General features: G+C 50.1%; 1 long non-coding RNA gene across 1 annotated transcript in view; it reads right to left on the bottom strand.

The window, feature by feature from the left end:
• The window catches only part of LOC135006307 (uncharacterized), a 63,520-nt gene that overhangs the window by 39,574 nt on the left and 875 nt on the right, over window positions 1-23,071 (bottom strand). The gene's annotated exons all lie outside the window — the stretch shown is intronic.

Genomic DNA, 23,071 nt, shown 5'->3' with positions numbered 1-23,071 from the left:
TAGGAACTGTGCCCGGAAGAGCTGACACAATAAGGAAGGATTTTTGAATCCCGGGTAAGACTCATACCAGCCACACCAATCACACCATGTAACACGTGATAGGAACCCCGGTTAACAGTATGATAACAAATGGAGCCTCTGAAGAGATGGCTCACAACAAAATCCGATATTTGTAACAATAACTATGTACAGGTATTGCAGACAATCCGCACTTGGGATGGGCGCCCAGCATCCACTACGGACTACGAGAAATAGAATTACCGGTGAGTAAATTCTTATTTTCTCTGACGTCCTAGTGGATGCTGGGGACTCCGTAAGGACCATGGGGATTATACCAAAGCTCCCAAACGGGCGGGAGAGTGCGGATGACTCTGCAGCACCGAATGAGAGAACTCAAGGTCCTCCTCAGCCAGGGTATCAAATTTGTAGAATTTTGCAAACGTGTTTGCCCCCGACCAAGTAGCTGCTCGGCAAAGTTGTAAAGCCGAGACCCCTCGGGCAGCCGCCCAAGATGAGCCCACCTTCCGTGTGGAATGGGCTTTTACAGATTTAGGCTGCGGTAAGCCTACCGCAGAATGCGCCAGCTGAATAGTGCTACAAATCCAGCGCGCAATAGACTGCTTAGAAGCAGGAGCACCCAGCTTGGTGGGTGCATACAGGATAAACAGCGAGTCAGTCTTTCTGACTCCAGCCGTCCTGGAAATATAAATTTTTAGGGCCCTGACTACGTCCAGCAACTTGGAATCCTCCAAGTCCCTAGTAGCCGCAGGCACCACAATAGGTTGGTTCAAGTGAAAAGCTGAGACCACCTTTGGGAGAAACGGAGGACAAGTCCTCAATTCTACCCTATCCATATGGAAAATCAGATAAGGGCTTTTACAAGACAAAGCCGCCAATTCTGAAACCCGCCTGGCCGACGCCAGGGCCAACAGCATGACCACTTTCCACGTGAGATATTTTAAATCCACAGTCTTAAGTGGTTCGAACCAATGTGATTTCAGGAATGCCAAAACCACATTGAGATCCCAAGGTGCCACTGGGGGCACAAAAGGAGGCTGAATATGCAGTACTCCTTTGACAAAAGTCTGAACTTCAGGCAGTGAAGCCAGTTCTTTTTTGGAAGAAAATTGACAGAGCCGAAATCTGGACCTTTATGGACCCCAATTTGAGGCCCAACGTCACCCCTGCTTGCAGGAAGTGCAGGAATCGACCCAGTTGAAATTCCTCCGTCGGGGCCTTCATGGCCTCACACCAAGCAACATATTTTCGCCAAATGCGGTGATAATGTCTTGCGGTGACATCCTTCCTGGCTTTGATCAGGGTAGGGATGACTTCCTCCGGAATACCCTTTTCCTTCAGGATCCGGTGTTCAACCGCCATGCCGTCAAACGCAGCCGCGGTAAGTCTTGGAACAGACAGGGTCCCTGCTGCAGCAGGTCTTGTCTGAGCGGCAGAGGCCAAGGGTCCTCTGTAAGCATCTCTTGAAGTTCCGGGTACCAAGCTCTTCTTGGCCAATCCGGAACCACGAGTATGGTTTTCACTCCTCGCCTTCTTATTATTCTCAGTACCTTGGGTATGAGAGGTAGAGGAGGAAACACATAAACCGACTGGTACACCCATGGTGTCACTAGAGCGTCCACCGCTATCGCCTGAGGGTCTCTTGACCGGGCGCAATATCTTTTCAACTTCTTGTTGAGGCGGGACGCCATCATGTCTACCTGTAGTTTTTCCCACCGGTTGACCAGCATTTGGAAGACTTCTGGATGAAGTCCCCATTCTCCCGGGTGGAGGTCGTGCCTGCTGAGGAAGTCTGCTTCCCAGTTGTCCACTCCCGGAATGAACACTGCCGTCAGTGCTAACACATGATTCTCTGCCCATCTGAGAATCCTTGTGGCTTCTGCCATCGCCATCCTGCTTCTCGTGCCGCCCTGTCTGTTTACATGGGCGACCGCCGTGATGTTGTCTGACTGGATCAGTACCGGCTGGTTTTGAAGCAGGGGTCTTGCCTGGCTTAGGGCATTGTAAATGGCCCTTAGCTCCAGGATATTTATGTGAAGAGAAATCTCCTGATTTGACCACAGTCCTTGGAAATTTCTTCCCTTTGTGACTGCCCCCCAGCCCCGAAGGCTGGCATCCGTGGTCACCAGGACCCAGTCCTGTATTCCGAATCTGCGTCCCTCTAGTAGATGAGCCCTCTGCAGCCACCACAGCAGCGACACCCTGGTTCTGGCCGATAGGGTTATCCGCTGTTGCATCTGGAGATGGGACCCGGACCATTTGTCCAACAGACCCACTGGAACGTCCTTGCGTGGAACCTTCCGAATGGAATTGCTTCGTACGAAGCTACCATTTTTCCCAGGACTCGTGTGCATTGATGTACCGACACTTTTCCTGGTTTTAGGATGTCTCTGACCAGAGATGACAATTCCTCTGCTTTTTCCAGTGGAAGAAACACTCTTTTCTGGTCTGTGTCCAGAATCATTCCCAGGAACAGAAGACGTGTCGTCGGAACCAGCTGTGACTTTGGAATATTTAGAATCCAGCCGTGCTGTTGTAGCACTTCCTGAGAAAGTGCCACCCCCACTATCAACTGTTCTTTGGACCTCGCCTTTATCAGGAGATCGTCCAAGTACGGGATAAATAAAACTCCCTTCTTGCGAAGGAGTATCATTTCGGCCATTACCTTGGTAAAGACCCTCGGTGCCGTGGATAACCCAAACGGCAGCGTCTGGAACTGATAGTGACAGTCCTGTACCACAAATCTGAGGTACTCCTGGTGCGGAGGGTAAATGGGGACATGCAGGTACGCATCCTTGATGTCCAGGGATACCATGTAATCCCCCTCCTCCAGGCTCGCAATAACCGCCCTGAGCGATTCCATCTTGAACTTGAACCTTTTGATATAAGTGTTCAAGGCTTTTAAATTTAAGATGGGTCTCACCGAACCGTCCGGTTTCGGTACCACAAACATTGTGGAGTAGTAACCCTTTCCTTGCTGAAGGAGGGGTACCTTGACAATCACTTTCTGTGAATACAGTTTTTGAATAGCCACCAACACTGCCTCCCTGGCAGAGGGAGTTGCCGGCAAGGCAGATTTTAGGAAACGGCGGGGGGGGGGAGACGTCTCGAATTCCAGCCTGTACCCCTGAGATACTACTTGAAGGACCCAGGGATCCACTTGTGAGAGAGCCCACTGTGTGCTGAAAAACCTGAGACGTGCCCCCACCGTTCCCGATTCCGCCTGAGCAGCCCCAGCGTCATGCTGTGGACTTACCGGACGCAGGGGAGGACTTCTGCTCCTGGGAACTAGCTGTGTGCTGCAGATTTTTCCCCCTTCCTCTGCCCCTCGGCAGAAAGGATGAGCCTCTAGCCCGCTTATTTTTCTGGGGCCGAAAGGACTGTACCTGATAATACGGTGCTTTCTTTTGCTGTGGGGTAGCCTGTGGCAAAAAAGTCGATTTCCCAGCAGTAGCTGTGGAAACGAGGTCTGAAAGACCTTCCCCAAAAAGTTCCACCCCTTTATAGGGTAAAACTTCCATGTGCCGCTTGGAGTCGGCATCACCTGACCATTGCCTAGTCCATAACCCCCGTCTGGCGGCAATGGACATAGCGCTTATTTTTGATGCCAGCCGGCAAATATCCCTCTGTGCATCACGCATGTATAAGACTGCGTCTTTTATATGGTCAATCGTTAGCAAAATATTGTCCCTATCCATGGTATCAATGTTTTCCGACAGGGAGTCTGACCACGCAGCAGCAGCACTGCACATCCAAGCTGATGCAATAGCGGGTCTCAATATAATGCCAGTGTGTGTGTATATAGCTTTTAGGGTACTTTCCTGCTTTCTATCAGCAGGTTCTTTTAGGGCGGCCGTATCCGGAGACGGTAGTGCCACCTTCTTTGATAAGCGTGTCAGCGCTTTATTTACCCTAGGGGGTGTTTCCCAGCGTGACCTATCCTCTGGCGGGAAAGGGTACGCAGCAATTAACCATTTAGAAATGATAAATTTCTTATCTGGGGAAGTCCACGCTTCCTCACACACCTCATTTAATTCGTCAGATGCAGGAAAAACTACTGGTAGTTTTTTCTCACCAAACATAATACGCTTTTTTGTGGTACCTGGGGTATCATCAGAAATGTGTAATACATTTTTCATAGCCTCAATCATATAACGGGTGGATCTATTGGAGGGTACACTCGTCTCATCATCGTCGACACTGGAGTCGGTATCCGTGTCGACATCTGTATCTGTCATCTGAGGTAGCGGGCGTTTTATAGCCCCTGATGACATTTGAGACGCTTGGACAGGCACAAGCTGAGTAGCCGGCTGTCCTATGTCGTCAAACCTTTTATGTAAGGAGCTGACACTGTCACGTAATTCCTTCCATAAGTCCATCCACACTGGTGTCGACCCCGCAGGGGGTGACATCACATTCACAGGCATTTGCTCCGCCTCCACATCATTATCCTCATCATACATGTCGACACAGCAGTACCGACACACAGCAGACACACAGGGAATGCTCTTACAGAGGACAGGACCCCACAAAGCCCTTTGGGGAGACAGAGGGAGAGTATGCCAGCACACACCAGGGCGCTATATAACACAGGGATATCACTATACAGAGTGTTTTCCCCTATAGCTGCCTATAACATATATATACTGCGCCTAAATTGTGCCCCCCCTCTCTTTTTTACCCTTTCTGTAGTGCAGGACTGCAGGGGAGAGCCAGGGAGCTTCCTTCCAGCGGAGCTGTGAGGGAAAAATGGCGCCAGTGTGCTGAGGGAGTTGGCTCCGCCCCTTTTTCGGCGGGCTTTCTCCCGCTATTTTATCGTTTCTGGCAGGGGTTAATATACACCTATATAGCCTCTGGGGCTATATATGGTGTTAGTTTTGCCAGCCAAGGTGTTACTATTGCTGCTCAGGGCGCCCCCCCCCCCCCCCCCCAGCGCCCTGCACCCATCAGTGACCGCAGTGTGTGGTGTGCATGAGGAGCAATGGCGCACAGCTGCAGTGCTGTGTGCTACCTTGGAGAAGACAGAAGTCTTCAGCCGCCGATTTTCCGGACCACCTTCTTGTTTCTGGCTCTGTAAGGGGGATGGCGGCGCGGCTCCGGGAACGGACGACGAGGTCGGGTCCTGTGTTCGATCCCTCTGGAGCTAATGGTGTCCAGTAGCCTAAGAAGCCCAAGCTACCACCACTTAGGTAGGTTCGCTTCTTCTCCCCTTAGTCCCTCGTTGCAGTGAGCCTGTTGTCAGCAGGTCTCACTGAAAATAAAAAACCTAAACTATACTTTCTTCTAGGAGCTCAGGAGAGCCCCTAGTGTGCATCCAGCTCAGCCGGGCACAGAAATCTAACTGAGGCTTGGAGGAGGGTCATAGGGGGAGGAGCCAGTGCACACCAGATAGTCCTAAATCTTTCTATAGAGTGCCCAGTCTCCTGCGGAGCCTGTCTATTCCCCATGGTCCTTACGGAGTCCCCAGCATCCACTAGGACGTCAGAGAAATACTGGATATCAATGGCAACACAAATGTAATCCAAACTGGGTAACAAAGAAACAGAGTTTTTACAGGAACCAAAGTACAAGGGTTACCTTTAGGGAGCTCAGCTTCAAAGCTCACACAGAGCTGTGTGTGACACGAGGAACTGGCCCAGTTTCCAACTCAGTCTCCCGACTTATACTTCCTGGTCCTTGGTGATTGGTGAGCAGTGTCAAGTGATGCAGAGAATCTTAGGCTGGCAGAGGATTGGACAGCTCTGGGTCAGGTGAACAGTCACTGTCATGTGAGCACTCTAGCATAGGCTGTGATGTGGAGTGAGGCCTAGCAGGCCGAGAGAACACTGAAGCCTGAACTTCTGCAAAACATAGGATGCTGGCTTTTAGGCCTAAACTTCAGATTGCTGAATTCAGACTCACACAGGAGATCACCACACGTGGAGCTCGTTAACTATTACCTTCCAGGCAGAGAACTCAGGAAACTCATGGTATTGGCAAGCTGTTTATCCCAGTGAGCAGAAAGATGCAGGATCCAAGACAGAGATGGCAGAGGTAAGTCACCAAATATGAAAACTACAGTCAGGATTGTGACACAAACCAGTGTGATTTAAGGAACTGCAACACCACGTTAAGGTCCCATGGTGCCACTGTGGGCACAAAAGGAGGTTGGATGTGCAGCACTCCCTTTACAAAAGTCTGGACTTCTGGTAGAGAAGCCAATTCCTTCTAAAAGAATATAGATAAGGCCGAAATCTGCACCTTAATGGAGCCTAACTTAAGGCCCATGTCCACTCCTGTCTGTAGAAAGTGGAGAAAACGACCCAGTTGAAAATCTTCCGTAGGAGCATTCTTGGCTTCACACCAAAATACATATTTCCTCCAGATACGGTGATAATGCTTCGCCGTTACCTCCTTCCTAGCTCTGATTAGAGTAGGGATGACTTCCCCCGGAATACCTTTCCTAGCTAGGATTTGGTGTTCAACCGCCATGCCGTCAAACGTAACCACGGTAAGTCTTGAAACACACAGGGCCCCTGTTGTAACAGGTCCTCCCTGGGAGGAAGAGGCCACAGATCTTCTGTGATCATTTCCTGAAGATCTGAATACCAGACCATTCGAGGCCAATCTGGAACAATGAGTATTGTCTGCACTCTTGTTCGTCTTATGATTCTCAATATTTTTGAGATGAGCGGCAGTGGAGGAAACACATAGACCGACTGAAACATCCACGGTGTCACTAGGGCGTCCACCGCCACTGCCTGAGGGTCCCTCGACCTGGAACAATACGTCCAAAGCTTTTTGTTAAGGCGTGACGCCATCATGTCTATTTGAGGAAGTCCCCAACGACTTGTTACCTCTGCAAAGACTTCTTGATGAAGTTCCCACTCTCCTGGATGGAGATCGTGTCTGCTGAGGAAGTCTGCTTCCCAGTTGTCTACTCCCGGAATGAAGACTGCTGACAGAGAGCTTACATGATTTTCCGCCCAGCGAAGAATCCTGGTGGCTTCTGCCATTGCTGCTCTGCTCCTTGTCCCGCCTTGGCGGTTTACATGCGCCACTGCTGTGACGTTGTCTGACTGAATCAGAATGGGTAGGTTGTGAAGAAGACTCTCCGCTTGTTGTAGGCCGTTGTATATGGCCCTTAATTCCAGCACATTGATGTGTAGATAAGCCTCCTGGCTTGACCATATTCCCTGAAAATTTCTCCCTTGCGTGACTGCTCCCCATCCTCGGAGGCTAGCGTCCGTGGTCACAAGAACCCAATCTTGAATGCCGAACCTGCGACCCTCTAGAAGGTGAGCACTCTGAAGCCACCACAGGAGAGATACCCTGGCCCTGGGGGACAGGCTTATCCTCCGATGCATTTGTAGATGGGAGCCTGACCACTTTTCCAGAAGGTCCCACTGAAAAGTTCTAGTATGGAACCTGCAGAACGGAATGGCCTTGTAGGCTGCCACCATCTTTCCCAATACTCGAGTGCATTGATGAATTGACACTCTTTTTGGTTTTAGCAGGTCCTTGACCATGTTCTGGAGTTCCTGGGCTTTTTCCATTGGGAGAAAAACCCTCCTTTTTTCCGTGTCCAGAACCATGCCCAAAAATGCCAGCCGAGTCGTCTGGACCAACTGCGACTTTGGCAGATTTAGAATCCAGCCGTGTTGTTGTAATACTCTCAGGGAGAGAGACACGCTTTTCAGTAACTGATCTCTTGATCTTGCCTTTATCGGGAGATCGTCCAAGTATGGGATAATTGTGACTCCTTGCTTTCGCAGGAGCACCATCATTTCTGCCATTACCTTGGTGAAAATTCTCGGGGCCGTGGAAAGCCCAAACGGCAACGTCTGAAACTGGTAATGACAATCCTGTACAGTGAATCTCAGGTACGCTTGATGAGGCGGATATATGGGGACATGAAGGTATGCATCCTTTATGTCTAGTGACACCATAAAATCCCCCCCTTCCAGGCTAGAGATCACTGCCCGGAGAGATTCCATCTTGAATTTGAACCTTTTCAAATATAGGTTTAGGGATTTTAGATTCAGAATTGGTCTGACCGAGCCATCCGGCTTCGGGACCACAAATAGGGTTGAATAAAACCCTTTCCCCTGTTGCACTAGGGGAACCTTTATAATCACCTGCTGTTGACACAGCTTTTGTATGGCAGCTGAAACTATTTCTCTCTCTGGGGGAGAAGCTGGCCAGGCCGATTTGAAAAATCGGCGTGGAGGCACTTCTTCGAACTCCAGTTTGTAGCCTTGGGATACAATTTCGACCACTCAAGGATCCAAATCCGACTGAACCCAGACTTGGCTGAAGAGCCGAAGACGTGGCCCCCACCGGTGCGAACTCCTTGAGCGGAGCCCCAGCGTCATGCGGTGGATTTTGTAGCGGCCGGAGAGGACTTCTGTTCCTGGGAACTAGCCGTAGCTGGTGTTCTTTTCCCTCTACCTCTACCTCTGGCGAGGAAGGAAGAGCCCCGACCCTTTCTGAACTTATGCGACCGAAAGGACTGCATCTGGTATTGAGGTGTTTTCTTTTGCTGTGGGGGAACGTAAGGTAAAAAAGAAGACTTACCCGCGGTAGCTGTGGAAACCAGGTCCGCGAGGCCCTCCCCAAATAAAACTTCACCTTTGTAAGGTAAAGCCTCCATATGTCTCTTTGAATCAGCATCACCTGTCCATTGACGGGTCCACAGGGACCTTCTAGCAGAAACTGCCATGGCATTGGCTCTTGAACCCAACAGCCCAATATCTCTCGCAGCCTCTCTCATATACAACGCTGCGTCCTTAATGTGACCCAAGGTCAACAAAATACTATCTTTATCTAGGGTGTCAATGTCAGATGACAAGTTATCTGTCCATGCTGCAATTGCGCTACCCACCCATGCCGCCGCTACTGCCGGTCTGAGCAGGGCACCCGTATGCGTATAAATTGATTTTAATGTAGTTTCCTGCCTGCGATCCGCAGGATCTTTGAGGGCTGCCGTGTCCGGGGACGGTAGTGCAACCTTTTTGGTTAAGGCCTTGTCCACCGTGGGCGAGGATTCCCACCGTAACCTATCCTTTGAGGGGAAAGGATACGTCATAATAATTCTCTTGGGAACCTGCAGTCTCTTGTCTGGAGTTTCCCAAGCCTTTTCAAATAAAGCATTCAGCTCATGAGATGGGGGAAACGTTACCTCAGGTTTCTTTTCCTTAAACATGCAGACCCTCGTGTCAGGGACAGCGGGGTCCTCTGTGATATGCAAATCATCTTTTATTGCAATAATCATATATTGAATACTCTTGGCCACCCTTGGGTGTAACCTTGCATCATCATAGTCGACACTGGAGTCGGAATCCGTGTCGGTATCAGTGTCTGCAATCTGGGAAAAGGGACGTTTATGAGACCCTGAGGGGTCTTGTGACACAGCCAAAGCCATGGATTGACTCCCTGCTTTTTACTTGGACTCTGCTTTGTCCTATCTCTTATGTAATAAGGTCACATTAGCATTTAAAACATTCCACATATCCAACCAATCAGGTGTCGGCTATGCCGACGGAGACACCACCACCATCTGCTGTGTATCCTCCCTCGACGAGCCTTCCGCTTCAGACATGTCGACACACACGTACTGACACCCCCACACACACTGGGATATATGAATATGGGGACAGCCCCCCAATAAGGCCCTTTGGAGAGACAGAGAGAGAGAGTATGCCAGCACACATCCAGCGCCCCTAGATACTGAAAACAAAGTCTCAGCCTGTACAGAGCTTTATATACATATATATATATATATATATATATATATATAATTTGCACCAAATAAATGTGCCCCCCCCCCCCCTCGTTTTTTGTCCCCTGTTACTTGTTCAGCAGGGAAGAGTCCGGGAGCAGCTTCTCTGCAGCATGCTGTGGAGAAAATGGCGCTGGTTAGTGCTGGAGGATCAAGCCCCGCCCCCTCGACGGCGGGCTTCGGTCCCGCTCATTTTTTTATACTGGCGGGGGTTTTATAATATACGGCCTCCGCAGTATCTAATAATGGTGCCAGTTTTATGTGAGGTAATTCTTGCTGCCCAGGGCGCCCCCCCTGCGCCCTGCACCCTTGCTGTGCCTTGTGTGTGTGTGGGAGCAATGGCGCGCAGCACGACCGCTGCGCGGTACCTCTCTGAAGAACTGAAGTCTTCTGCCGCCTTTGACGTCTTCTTACTTCATATACTTACCCGGCCTCTATCTTCCGGCTCTGTGAGGAGGAGGACGGCGGCGCGGCTCCGGGACGAACAGCGAGGATGACACCTGTGTTCCGACCCTCTGGAGCTAATGGTGTCCAGTAGCCTAGGAAGCAGAGCCCATCAGTCCAGGAAAGTGGGTCTGCTTCTCTCCCCTCAGTCCCACGAGGCAGGGAGCCTGTTGCCAGCAGTGCTCCCTGAAAATAAAAAACCTAACAAAAGTCTTTTCAGGGAAACTCAGTAGAGCTCCCCTGCAGTGCATCCAGTCTCCTCTGGGCACAGGATCTAACTGAGGTCTGGAGGAGGGGCATAGAGGGAGGAGCCAGTTAACACCCATCTAAAGTCTTAGAGTGCCCATGTCTCCTGCGGAGCCCGTCTATTCCCCATGGTCCTTACGGAGTCCCCAGCATCCTCTAGGACGTAAGAGAAAGCATGGTAATCCTTAGTATGCATGCACCTTTCTCGTGCTCAGCATGATACACATTGTGCAAACACACCTTTACTATACTTTGCCTGTATTAGCCTGACCTGCCACTCACCCCCTAAGCGCAAGGGACTGTAAGCGCAAAATACGCCTCAGCCTGCATAAGTGAGAATGCATGAGTGTTTCTGGCAGTAGAATAATAAGATTTTACTCACCGGTAAATCTATTTCTCGTAGTCCGTAGTGGATGCTGGGAACTCCGTAAGGACCATGGGGAATAGACGGCTCCGCAGGAGACTGGGCACATCTAAAGAAAGATTTAGGACTATCTGGTGTGCACTGGCTCCTCCCCCTATGACCCTCCTCCAAGCCTCAGTTAGGACACTGTGCCCGGAAGAGCTGACACAATAAGGAAGGATTTTGAATCCCGGGTAAGACTCATACCAGCCACACCAATCACACCATATAACTCGTGATAGGAACCCCGGTTAACAGTATGATAACAAATGGAGCCTCTGAACAGATGGCTCGCCATAACAACCCGATTTTTGTAACAATAACTTTGTACAAGTATTGCAGACAATCCGTACTAGGGATGGGCGCCCAGCATCCACTACGGACTACGAGAAATAGATTTACCGGTGAGTAAAATCTTATTTTCTCTGACGTCCTAGTGGTCAGGACTTGGCCTGCTTGCAATTGTGAAGAATGCAATTGTTAAGAATATGATTTAAGAATGGAGTTAGAACCGGAACTGAAAACCATTTCTCCTCTCTTCACAGGTAAAAACACCATCTTCATGCTTGTATATCTGAGTCTCTCATCTCTCTCTGGCTACACTTTTCACACCCCAAGGAAGTTTGTCTGCAAATGTCTGTGATCCTTCTTCAATGCAAAATAACCTCTGTTAATTAGCTGAACTTCTGATTGCATACCTCCCCCTTTGCCAGCTGATATAGTTGGAGCATTTAAGAGCAATATTATCAAGGCCTGCAGTCAGGACTTGGCCTGCTTGCAATTGTGAAGAATGCAATTGTTAAGAATATGATTTAAGAATGGAGTTAGAACCGGAATTTGAACTGGATTTGGACTACGCTAAAATCTCAAATAATACAATTTCCCCAAACACTGCAACTCGGGACCATCATGTGGCCTCTCCTCACCTCTGCCTTGAGAACACCAGGACCAATGCCTACTACTTCTCTGTCCAAGAACATCATGACTGCCCCCAAGACTACCCCTCAAGCTGAGCAGGGAACTGAGGGGCGTGCGCATCAGGACCAGATTTTGCTGGGTCAGTTCCATTGGACATTAGTGTGCACTCCACATTCTTACACCCACCCGCACTGCTCCCCACACTCTCACACACACCCGCACTGCTCTCATGAGACCAGGACATTTATCATTTTCACAAATTAATGTTTTCCTGCAAATGTGTCTTTCCCTTCTTTCTTCTTACAGGGTACTTTCCCCCCACTGTGTGCTATTCCTGTAATGTGTACCTCCATTGGTTGCACACCCTGCCAGCAGTAACCTACACAGTGCGCCTCACATGGCTGCCTCAGATGGTCCCTCCATGGGCAGGGTGTGCTTCATTTGGATCTTTCCATGCAGGGTATAGCATACTCCTACACTCGTGTCAGTTTTCCCGTAAATGCATTTGGCCCTTGTATGGCTCATCTCCCACTGTGTAACCTTCGTAGTGCGCCCAACATGGCTGCCTTATCTGGTAAACTTGTGGATGGGATGAAAAATACATGGACCTGATGGTTTTACTGGAACCCTACTCTGAACCTAAGGACTCTGCAATCTCCCCGTTTTGTGTTCTCTTCTGGGGGTGGACTATTCCACCCTGGGTAATCCTACGCAGAGCGCCTAAGATGGCTGCCGCACCTGGTACCTTGTGAGGGTGGAATACACAACCCCTGGAGGTTATTACCCAAAATGCTTACACCAACCCTGCATTATGCTTTCTGTCTTTATTGTCTGTGTGGTTTATCTTTTGATGTAATACTTAAATCTTCTGTATTATGTGCATTGTTTGAGTTCTAGTTGGCGCCGCGGATGGCTGCCTCAGTGCTGCTCTGCCAAGCAGCCTTTGTGTTTAGTCCTACGTGTATAATATGTCTAATATGTTGAGTCTATTGTACAGTTGCAATGTGCAGTATCAACTCATACGTGTAATGTATGTTATGTTCTTCCCCCTTCGTATGCTATGTATTTCCCCTTCATGTTGCTGCTTGGCGATGCATTGTACCACAAAGAATTCCTAGTGTACGTGAGTACACCTGGCCAATAAAGCTGATTCTGATGACTCTGCAGCACCGAATGAGAGAACTCAAGGTCCTCCACAGCCGGGGTATCAATTTTGTAGAATTTTGCAAACGTGTTTGCCCCTGACCAAGTAGCTGCTCGGCCAAGTTGTAAAGCCGAGACCCCTCGGGCAGCCGCCCAAGATGAGCCCCCTTCCTTGTGGAATAGTCTTCTACAGATTTAGGCTGCGGTAGTCCACCGCAGAATGCGCAAGCTGAATAGTGCTACAAATCCAGCGCGCTATAGTCTGCTTAGAAGCAGGAGCACCCAGCTTGTTGGGTGCATCCAGGATAAACAGCGAGTCAGTTTTCCTGACTCCAGCCGTCCTGGAAATATAAATTTTCAGGGCCCTGACTACGTCCAGTAACTTGGAATCCTCCAAGTCCCTAGTAGCCGCAGGCACCACAATAGGTTGGTTCAAGTGAAAGACTGATACCACCTTCGGGAGAAAGTGAGGACGAGTCCTCAACTCTGCCCTATCCATATGGAAAATCAGGTAAGGGCTTTTTCATGACAAAGCCGCCAATTCTGACACATGCCTGGCCGAAGCCAGAGCCAACACATGACCACTTTTCATGTGAGATATTTCAAATCCACGGTTTTAAGTGGCTCAAACCAATGTGATTCCAGGAACTCCAAAAACCACATTGAGATCCCAAGGTGCCACTGGGGCACAAAAAGGGGCTGAATATGCAGCACTCCCTTACAACGTCTGAACTTCAGGCTGACATCCTTCCTGGCTTTGATCAGGATAAGAATGACTTCCTCCGGAATGCCTTTTTCACTCAGGATCCGGCGTTCAACCGCCATGCCGTCAACGCAGCCACGGTAAGTCTTTTAACAGACAGGGCCCCTGCTGCAGCAGATCCTGTCTGAGTGGCAGAGGCCATGGGTCCTCTGAGATCATCTCTTGAAGTTCCTGGTACCAAGCCCTTCTTGGCCAATCCGGAACAATGAGTATAGTTCTTACTCCTCTTTTTCTTATTATCCTCAGTACCTTGGGTATGAGAGGGAGAGGAGGGAACACATAAACCGACTGGTACACCCGTGGTGTCACTAGAGCGTCCACAGCGATTGCCTGAGGTTCTCTTGACCTGGCGCAATATCTTTTTTATTGAGGCGGGACGCCATCATGTCCACCTGTGGTCTTTCCCAACGGTTTACCAGCATTTGGAAGACTACTGGATGAAGTCCCTATTCTCCCGGGTGGAGTCTGCTGCGGAAGTCTGCTTCCCAGTTGTCCACTCCCGGAATGAACACTGCTGCCAGTGCTACCCCATGATTTTCCGCCCAACGGGGAATCCTTGTGGCTTCTGCCATTGTCCTCCTGCTTCTTGTGCCGCCCTGCCTGTTTACATGGGCGAGCACCGTGATGTTGTCTGATTGGATCAGTACGGCTGGTTTTGAAGCAGGGGCCTTGTTTGGGTTAGGGCCTTGTAAATGGCTCTTAGCTCCAGAAAATTTATGTGAAGTGAAATCTCCTGTTTTGACCACAGTCCTTGGAATTTCACTCCCTGTGTGACTGCACCCCAGCCCCGAAGGCTGGCATCCGTGGTCACCAGGACCCAGTCCTGTATTCCGAATCTGCGGCTCTCTAGTAGATGAGCCCTCTGCAGCCACCACCGCAGCGACACCCTGGTTCTTGCCGACCGGGTTATCCGCTGCTGTATCTGGAGATGGGACCCGGACCATTTGTCCAACAGGTCCCACTGGAAATTCCTTGCGTGGAACTTTCCTAATGGAATTGCTTCGTACGAAGCTACCATTTTTCCCAGGACTCGTGTGCATTGATGTACCGACACCTGTCCCGGTCTTAGGAGGTTTCTGACTAGAGATGACAACTCCTCGGCTTTTTCCATTGGAAGAAACACTTTTTTTTTTTTGGTCTGTTTCCAGAATCATTCCCAGGAACAGAAGACGTGTCGTCGGGACCAGCTGTGACTTTGGAATTGAGAATTCAGCCCTGCTGTTGCAGCACTTCCCGAGAAAGTGCTACCCCCTTACCAACTGTTCCTTGGAGCTCGCCTTTATCAGGAGATCGTCCAAGTACGGGATAATTAAACTCCCTTCTTGCGAAGGAGTATCATCATTTCGGTCATTACCATGGTAAAGACCCTCGGTGCCGTGGATAATCCAAACGGCAGCGTCTGGAACTGATCGTGACAGTCCTGTACCACAACCTTGAGGTACTCCTGGTGAGGAGGGCAAATGGGGACATGCAGGTAAGTATCCTTGATGTCCAGAGAGACCCTGTAATCCCCCTCGTCCAGGTTCGCAATAATCGCCCTGAGCGATTCCATCTTGAACTCAAATCTTTTGTTATATGTGTTCAAGGATTTCAAATTTAAGATGGGTCTCACCGAACCGTCCGGTTTCGGTGCCACAAACATTGTGGAAAAGTAACCCTTTTCCTGTTGAAGGAGGGGTACCTTGATAATTACTTGCTGTGAATACCGTTTTTGGATAGCCACCAACACTGCCTCCCTGGCAGAGGGAGTTGCCGGTAAGGCAGATTTTAGGAAACGGTGGGGGGAAGACGTCTCGAATTTCAGCCTGTACCCCTGAGACACTGTTTGAAGAACCCAGGGATCCACCTGTGAGAGAGCCCACTGTGCGCTGAATCTCTGAGAGGGGCCCCCACCGTACCCGAGTCCGCCTGAGCAGCCCCAGCGTCATGCTGTGGACTTACCGGATGCAGGGGAGGACTTCTGCTCTTGGGAACTAGCTGTGTGCTGCAGCTTTTTCCCTCTACCTTTTCCTCTTGGCAGAAAAGATGAGCCTCTAGTCCTCTACTTTTCTGGGGCCGAAGGGACTGTACCTGATACTACAGTGCTTACTTTTGCTGTGGGGTAGCTTGTGGCAAAAGTTTTGACTTCCCAGCCGTAGCTGTGGAAACGAGGTCTGAAAGACCATCCCCAAACAGTTCCACCCCCTTATAGGGCAAACTGCCATGTGCCGTTTTGAATCGGCATCGCCCCACCATTGCCGAGTCCATAACCCCCGTCTGGCGGCAATGGTTTTACATATCGCTTATTAGTGATGCCAGTCGGCAAATATCCCTCTGTGCATCACGCATGTATAAGACAGCGTCTTTTATATGCTCTATTTTCAGCAAAATATTGTCCCTATCTATAGTATAAATATTACCCGACAGGGAATCTGACCACGCAGCTGCCGCACTGCACATCCATGCCGAGGCAATAGCAGGTCTCAATATAATGCCCGTGTGTGTGTATATAGCTTTAAGGGTAGTTTTCTGCTTTCTATCAGCAGGTACTTCAGGGCGGCCGTATCCGGAGACGGTAGTGCCACCTTTTTTAATAAGCGTGTAACCGCTTTATCTACCCTAGGGGGTATTTCCCAACGTGACCTATCCTCTGGCGGAAAAGGGTACGCTACTTAGAAATGATCAATTTCTTATCGGGGGAAGTCCACGCTTCCTCACACACCTCATATCAATTCCTTAGATGCAGGAAAACTACTGGTAGTTTTCTGTCACCAAACATAATACCCTTTTTTGTGGTACCTGGGGTATTATCAGAAAATAAGATTTTACTCACCGGTAAATCTATTTCTCGTAGTCCGTAGTGGATGCTGGGAACTCCGAAAGGACCATGGGGGATAGCGGCTCCGCAGGAGACTGGGCACAACTAAAGAAAGCTTTTAGGTCACCTGGTGTGCACTGGCCCCTCCCACCATGACCCTCCTCCAAGCCTCAGTTAGGACACTGTGCCCGGACGAGCTGACATAATAAGGAAAGATTTTGAATCCCGGGTAAGACTCATACCAGTCACACCAATCACACCGTATAACTCGTGATACTATACCCAGTTTAACAGTATGAAAACAACTGAGCCTCTCAACAGATGGCTCAACAATAACCCTTTAGTTAACAATAACTATGTACAAGTATTGCAGACAATTCGCACTTGGGATGGGCGCCCAGCATCCACTACGGACTACGAGAAATAGATTTACCGGTGAGTAAAATCTTATTTTCTCTGACGTCCTAGTGGATGCTGGGAACTCCGAAAGGACCATGGGGATTATACCAAAGCTCCCAAACGGGCGGGAGAGTGCGGATGACTCTGCAGCACCGAATGAGAGAACTCAAGGTCCTCCTCAGCCAGGGTATCAAATTTGTAGAATTTTGCAAACGTGTTTGCCCCTTACCAAGTAGCAGCTCGGCAAAGTTGTAAAGCCGAGACCCCTCGGGCAGCCGCCCAAGATGAGCCCACCTTCCTTGTGGAATGGGCTTTTACTGATTTAGGATGCGGCAGTCCAGCCGCAGAATGCGCCAGCTAAATTGTGCTACAAATCCAGCGAGCAATAGTCTGCTTAGAAGCAGGAGCACCCAGTTTGTTGGGTGCATACAGGATAAATAGCGAGTCAGTTTTCCTGACTCTGGCCGTCCTGGAAACATAAATTTTCAAGTCCCTAGTAGCCGCAGGCACCACAATAGGTTGGTTCAAGTGAAAAGCTGATACCACCTTAGGGAGAAACTGGGGACGAGTCCTCAATTCCGCCCTATCCATATGGAAAATCAGATAAGGGCTTTTACATGACAAAGCTGCCAATTCTGACACACGCCTGTCTGAAGCCAAGGCCAATAACATGACCACTTTCCACGTGAGATATTTTAGATCCACGGTTTTAAGTGGCTCAAACCAATGTGATTTTAAGAAACTCAACACCACGTTGAGATCCCAAGGTGCCACTGGAGGCACAAACGGGGGCTGAATATGCAGCACTCCTTTCACAAACGTCTGAACTTCAGGTAGTGAAGCTAGTTCTTTCTGGAAGAAAATCGACAGAGCCGAGATCTGTACCTTAATGGAGCCTAATTTCAGGCCCATAGTCACTCCTGCTTGTAGGAAATGCAGAAATCGACCTAGTTGAAATTCCTCTGTTGGGGCCTTTTTGGCCTCACACCAAGCAACATATTTCCGCCATATGCGGTGATAATGCTTTGCAGTTACATCTTTCCTGGCTTTAATCAGCGTAGGAATGACTTCCTCCGGAATGCCCTTTTCCTTCAGGATCCGGCGTTCAACCGCCATGCCGTCAAATGCAGCCGCTGTAAGTCTTGGAACAGACAGGGCCCCTGCTGCAGTAGGTCCTGTCTGAGCGGCAGAGGCCATGGGTCCTCTGAGATCATCTCTTGAAGTTCCGGGTACCACGCTCGTCTTGGCCCATCCGGAACCACGAGTATTGTTCTTACTCCTCGTTTTCTTATTATTCTCAGTACCCTTGGTATGAGAGGCAGAGGAGGGAACACATAAACTGACTGGTACACCCACGGTGTCACTAGAGCGTCCACAGCTATCGCCTGAGGGTCCCTTGACCTGGCGCAATATATCTCTAGTTTTTTGTTTAGGCGGGACGCCATCATGTCCACCTGTGGCCGTTCCCATCGATTTACAATCAGCGTGAAGACTTCTGGATGAAGTCCCCACTCTCCCGGGTGGAGGTCGTGCCTGCTGAGAAAGTCTGCTTCCCAGTTGTCCACTCCCGGAATGAACACTGCTGACAGTGCTAGTACGTGATTTTCCGCCCATCGGAGAATCCTTGTGGCTTCTGCCATTGCCATCCTGCTTCTTGTGCCGCCCTGTCGATTTACATGGGCGACTGCCGTGATGTTGTCTGACTGGATCAGTACCGGCTGGTGTAGAATCAGGGATTTTGCCTGACTTAGGGCATTGTAAATGGCCCTTAGTTCCAGAATATTTATGTGTAGGGAAGTCTCCTGACTCGACCATAGTCCTTGGAAGTTTCTTCCCTGTGTGACTGCCCCCCAGCCTCAAAGGCTGGCATCCGTGGTCACCAGGACCCAGTCCTGTATGCCGAATCTGCGGCCCTCTAGAAGATGAGCACTCTGCAGCCACCACAGCAGAGACACCCTGGTTCTTGGAGACAGGGTTATTAGGCGATGCATCTGAAGATGCGATCCGGACCATTGGTCCAACAGGTCCCACTGAAAGATTCTGGCATGGAACCTGCCGAAAGGAATTGCTTCGTAAGAAGCCACCATCTTTCCCAGGACCCGCGTGCAGTGATGCACCGATACCTGTTTTGGTTTCAGGAGGTCTCTGACTAGAGATGACAGCTCCTTGGCTTTCTCCTCCGGGAGAAACACTTTTTTCTGGACTGTATCCAGAATCATACCCAGGAACAGTAGACGTGTCGTCGGAACCAGCTGTGATTTTGGAATATTCAGAATCCAACCGTGCTGGTGTAGCACCTCCTGAGATAGTGCTACTCCCACCAACAACTGCTCCTTGGACCTCGCCTTTATTAGGAGATCGTCCAAGTACGGGATAATTAAAACTCCCTTTTTTCGAAGGAGTATCATCATTTCCGCCATTACCTTGGTAAACACCCTCGGTGCCGTGGAGAGTCCAAACGGCAGCGTCTGGAATTGGTAATGGCAATCCTGTACCACAAATCTGAGGTACTCCTGGTGAGGATAGTAAATGGGGACATGCAGGTAAGCATCCTTGATGTCCAGGGATACCATGTAATCCCCCTCGTCCAGGCTTGCAATAACCGCCCTGAGCGATTCCATCTTGAACTTGAATTTTTTTATGTATGTGTTCAAGGATTTCAAATTTAAAATGGGTCTCACCGAACCGTCCGGTTTCGGTACCACAAACAGTGTGGAATAGTAACCCCGTCCTTGTTGAAGTAGGGGCACCTTGATTATCACCTGCTGGGAATACAGCTTGTGAATTGCCGCTAGCACAGCCTCCCTGTCTGAAGGAGTAATCGGCAAGGCAGATTTTAGGAACCGGTGGGGTGGAGACGCCTCGAATTCCAGTTTGTACCCTTGAGATACTATTTGCAGGATCCAGGTATCCACCTGTGAGTGAGCCCACTGATCGCTGAAATTTTTGAGGCGGCCCCCCACCGTACCTGGCTCCGCCTGTGGAGCCCCACCGTCATGCGGCGGACTTGGAAGAAGCGGGGGAGGACTTTTGCTCCTGGGAACCTGCTGTTTGTTGCAGCCTTTTTCCCCTACCTCTGCCTCTGGACAGAAAGGACCCGCCTTTTCCACGCCTGTTTTTCTGAGTCCGAAAGGACTGTACCTGATAAAACATCGCCTTTTTAGGCTGTGAGGGAACATGGGGTAAAAATGCTGACTTCCCAGCAGTTGCTGTGGAAACTAGGTCCGAGAGACCATCCCCAAATAACTCCTCACCCTTATAAGGCAAAACTTCCATGTGCCTTTTTGAATCTGCATCCCCTGTCCACTGGCGAGTCCATAAGCCTCTCCTAGCAGAAATGGACAATGCACTTATTTTAGATGCCAGCCGGCAGATCTCCCTCTGTGCATCTCTCATGTATAAGACTGAGTCTTTTATATGCTCTATGGTTAGCAGAATAGTGTCCCTGTCTAGGGTGTCAATATTTTCTGACCGGGAATCTGACCACGCAGCGGCAGCACTGCACATCCATGCTGACGCAATAGCTGGTCTAAGTATAATGCCTGAGTGTGTATATACAGACTTCAGGATCGCCTCCTGCTTTCTATCAGCAGGTTCCTTGAGGGCGGCCGTATCCGGAGACGGTAGTGCCACCTTTTTAGACAAACGTGTGAGCGCTTTATCCACCCTATTAGTAACTTCTTAGAGATTACCAATCTTTTATCAGGGAAAGCCCACGCTTCTTCACACACACTTCATTTAATTCTTCTGATGGGGGAAAAACTACGGGTAGTTTTTTCTCCCCAACATAATACCCTTTTTAGTGGTACCTGGGTTTATATCAGAAATTTGTAACACCTCTTTCATTGCTTCAATCATGCAACGAATGGCCTTAGTGGACATTAGACTAGACTCATCGTCGTCAACACTGGTGTCAGTATCCGTGTCGACATCCGCGTCTGCCATCTGAGGTAGCGGGCGTTTTAGAGCCCCCGATGGCCTTTGAGACGCCTGGACAGGCACGAGCTGAGAAGCCGGCTGTCCCGCATTTGGCATGTCGTCAAATTTTTTGTGTAAGGAGTCGACACGTGCACGCAATTCCTTCCATAAGTCCATCCACTCAGGTGTCTGCCCCGCAGGGGGCGACATCCCTTCTATAGGCATCTGCTCCGCCTCCACATCATTATCCTCATCAAACATGTCGACACAGCCGTACCGACACACCGCACACACACAGGGAATGCTCTAACAGAGGACAGGACCCACAAAAGCCCTTTTGGGAGACAGAGTGAGAGTATGCCAGCACACACCAGAGCGCTATATAATGCAGGGACTAACTGAATTATGTCCCCTATAGCTGCTGTTATATATACTGCGCCTAAATTTAGTGCCCCCCCTCTCTTTTTTTACCCTTTTCTGTAGTGTAGACTGCACGGGAGAGCCAGGGAGCTTCCTTCCAGCGGAGCTGTGAGGGAGAAATGGCGCCAGTGTGCTGAGGGAGATAGCTCCGCCCCTTTTTCGCGGACTTTTCTCCCGCTTTTTTATGGATTCTGGCAGGGGTAATTATCACATATATAGCCTCTGGGGCTATATATTGTGGTATTTTTGCCAGCCAAGGTGTTTTTATTGCTGCTCAGGGCGCCCCCCCCTAGCGCCCTGCACCCTCAGTGACCGGAGTGTGAAGTGTGTATGAGGAGCAATGGCGCACAGCTGCAGTGCTGTGCGCTACCTTGGTGAAGACTGATGTCTTCTGCCGCCGATTTTCCGGACCTCTTCTTGCTTCTGGCTCTGTAAGGGGGACGGCGGCGCGGCTCCGGGACCGAACACAAAGGCCAGTTCCATGCGGTCGATCCCTCTGGAGCTAATGGTGTCCAGTAGCCTAAGAAGCCCAAGCTAGCTGCAAGCAGGTAGGTTCGCTTTTTCTCCCCTTAGTCCCTCGCTGCAGTGAGCCTGTTGCCAGCAGGTCTCACTGTAAAATAAAAAACCTAATTATATACTTTCTTTTTAGAAGCTCAGGAGAGCCCCTAGTGTGCATCCAACCTCGGCCGGGCACAAAATCTAACTGAGGCTTGGAGGAGGGTCATGGTGGGAGGGGCCAGTGCACACCAGGTGACCTAAAAGCTTTCTTTAGTTGTGCCCAGTCTCCTGCGGAGCCGCTATCCCCCATGGTCCTTTCGGAGTTCCCAGCATCCACTAGGACGTCAGAGAAATGTGTAATACATTTTTCATTGCCTCAATCATGTAACGGGTGGCCCTATTGGAAGGTACACTAGTCTCATCGTCGTCGACACTGGAGTCGGTATCCGTGTCAACATCTGTGTCTGCCATCTGAGGTAGCGGGCGTTTTAGAGCCCCTGATGACATTTGAGACGCTTGGACAGGCACAAGCTGAGCAGCCGGCTGTCCTATGCCGTCAAACCTTTTATGTAAGGAGTTGACACTGTCACGTAATTCCTTCCATAAGTCCATCCACACCGGTGTCGACCCCGCAAGGGGGTGACATCCCATTCACAGGCATTTGCTCCGCCTCCACATCATTATCCTCATCATACATGTCGACACAGCAGTACCGACACACAGCACACACACAGGGAATGCTCTGACAGAGGACAGGACCCCACAAAGCCCTTTGGGGAGACAGAGGGAGAGTATGCCAGCACACACCAGAGCGCTATATACCACAGGGATATCACTATACAGAGTGTTTTTCCCTTATAGCTGCATAATATATATATACTGCGCCTAATTTGTGCCCCCCCTCTCTTTTTAACCCTTTTCTGTAGTGCAGGACTGCAGGGGAGAGCCAGGGAGCGATCCCTCCAGCGGGGCTGTGAGGGAAAATGGTGCCAGTGTGCTGAGGGAGATGGCTCCGCCCCTTTTTCGGCGGGCTTTCTCCCTCTATTGTAAAAGTTCTGGCAGGGGTTAATAAACACCTATATAGCCCCTGGGGCTATATATGGTGTCAGTTCGCCAGCCAAGGTGTTAATATTGCTGCTCAGGGCGCCCCCCCAGCGCCCTGCACCCATCAGTGACCGCAGTGTGTGGTGTGCATGAGGAGCAATGGCGCACAGCTGCAGTGCTGTGCGCTACCTTGGAGAAGACAGAAGTCTTCAGCCGCCGATTTTCCGGACCACCTTCTTGCTTCTGGCTCTGTAAGGGGGACGGCGGCGCGGCTCCGGGAACGGACGACGAGGTCGGGTC

This window comes from Pseudophryne corroboree, chromosome 2, assembly GCF_028390025.1.
Source record: "Pseudophryne corroboree isolate aPseCor3 chromosome 2, aPseCor3.hap2, whole genome shotgun sequence".
Taxonomy (NCBI): domain Eukaryota; kingdom Metazoa; phylum Chordata; class Amphibia; order Anura; family Myobatrachidae; genus Pseudophryne; species Pseudophryne corroboree.
Note: the sequence above shows the minus strand (reverse complement) of the source record. Positions and strands in the feature narration are given on the sequence as shown.